Below are 2,500 nucleotides of genomic sequence, written 5' to 3' on the forward strand. Positions count from 1 at the left end.
CCTCTGGGGAACAGATAATGTGAGGAACAGATTCGTTGGGTGCCCCTGAATGTATACTCGGCCCACGACAATTTACCCGCGATGACGCGACACGCGCCAATTAGATTATCGTGATTATGTTAGGGTTAACTCCCAGGAAAGAGTTTATCCGAAGCCGGATGATATGACGCTGTTAACGTTATCACTACAGGGATGTGCTCTAGCAGTGCCCCTTGGCCCCTAGCGACTAACTTTGCCTTCCAGCGACATGGAAATCTTATTTGTACAAAAATTAGCTGCTGACTCTGCTAGACACCCTAGAATTCAAAAATTCAGAGCTTTGGGGACCCTAAGACATTTCTTAGAGCACAGCCTTAGACTATTAAAACATCACTATTCTCCCGAAAAGAGTTCAACCAATGAACAGTCCAGTTTTATAATTACAGCCGTAACTTTTGCCTTAGAATGACTAGGACATCCGTTAAAATTTGTACAAAAGTTAGCTGCTAGGCATCCTAGATTTACAAATTTCAGAACTTTGAGCTCATGGTTCTGCCAACTAAGAACCTGTCCAGTTTTATACTTATGGCTTTTTTTATGTCTTTTAAAGCATTCTCATGATCAGGACATTATTTGAGTTATTGGTTTCTCTCCTTGATTTTACGAGAAAACATTGTGGCATTTTGCACGAGCCAAGCTAATGCTAGTAAAGAAGTTCTTCCGATCGTTCTTGGATCACGCAACTTCAGCATGAAAATCCAGCACTTAGCTTAGCACATTAGCATTAGTTTCAACCTCGATCAAACTCCGCAGTACCTCGTCAAGTCAATGTAGGTCCAAGACATCAGGCTTCAAATTTGGTTGAAGTTGAATGCCTTTGCTTTGGGGGTGGGATTTGAAGGGTCAACAAATGTTGGTTTCGGGGTTTTCCTTGTATTGCAAATGGCCGTAAATACACTATTGCATTCTTGTTTAAGTAATGCTCCGCATAACATCAATGGTGATCTGTGGCAACCCATGCGCAGTAACAACCTCACTTTTGACTGCATAATGAGTTCTTTTGAACGCTGTGATTGCTCCAAAAGTTATTTTCCCGATTTGTACCCGAAAACTGTCTCTAAAATCCGATTCCATTGTATTATTGACGAATATGACGTCAAGGGTATTATCTCTCTAGTTTACGACGATTTCATATTTGGGGAAGTGTAAAACTGGGCTTCCCCGCATACAAATTCTTCAAAATTCCCTGAATAAAAGGATAATTACACAAACAAACGTTTGTTCTGACCTCCTTTACTTTAGTTACCTAATAACAATAACAAATTTTCATGACGATTTGAATTTGGCGCTTTTTTTTAGCATTAACCAATAAAAGCCTCCGTTATTTGTTTAACTCAGGCTTACGACAAACGACTCTGGATGCCGCATGCCTATTGTTTTCACTATAGTTCTTATGCGGAGCATTACTTAAAATGATTCAGTCTAAGTTAAAAAGACCCTCACAATTAGAAACGTTGGCCCGCAAAGCAGACGTAGTTCAGGAAGGGAGAATTTCTTTTTTAACTCTTGCTTTTCTTTTCTTTTCTTTTCTTCCTCCTCACATGACTATGCCTGCACGACAAACTTAGATGGTCAATTAAACAGGGATGAGTACATTCCAGTGTTTAGGTTACTAATGCATGCTGATGGTTCGAAAAATAAAAAAAATTCAAATCTTGCCACTTTTTATTTGTGCCATTTTTAGTGCATGCTTGATTTTCCATCTAATTTGTTTTTGTGCTAATTGAAATAGTTCTCTTCATTTAGTAGCCCTACAGTGCTTAAGTCTGGGTCCCTATTTGTCCCTGGCCACGAACCCTCAAACTTGTGCCTATCTTCTGTTTTTTTTTTTTTTTTTTTTCAGGAGCCAGATAAAGTAAAGAACTCTCAGCAGACTGTAATATATTTAATTTGGTGTGGATCGTATAGAGCGGTTTTCAATTGAGTGTCGAAAAAATTTAGCGAATTGCTTTGGTTTTGCATTACTTCACTCAGTGATTGGATGAAAGTTCTCGCGCCACTTTTTCAACGAATAAGAAGTGAAACCAAAACCAATCGTGGCTCGCGCATGCACGTTTTCCCGCGCTTTATGTCGGCTACGTGTAATTACTTCGAGTTTTGATTGGTTTATTGGATGTCCTTTTTGATTAGCCAAATTTTTATTGCTTTGGTTTTGGTTTTACGCCACTCGATTGAAACTCGCTCTAGCTTCTACCAGCAGATTACTTTATGTTATAAAATAATTTATTACTCCCTGATTAATATTTTAACGAACATTAAGCTACGTTTTTTCTAGTGATAATTACATGTAATAGGCCAATTTCAAAAATACCATAATACTCTTTTTCGGGTTCTAAAATTTTGCATAAGCATAGTTTTTATTTTCTCTTGGGACCATTGTAAGTCCCTGGAGAAACTGAAAGCAATGCCTATGACTTCTTACAAGTGTTACACGTCACGTAAATCGAGTCACGCATATAGT

The sequence above is a fragment of the Montipora foliosa genome, chromosome 9 (assembly GCF_036669935.1).
Source record: "Montipora foliosa isolate CH-2021 chromosome 9, ASM3666993v2, whole genome shotgun sequence".
In the NCBI taxonomy this organism is placed as follows: Eukaryota; Metazoa; Cnidaria; class Anthozoa; order Scleractinia; family Acroporidae; genus Montipora; species Montipora foliosa.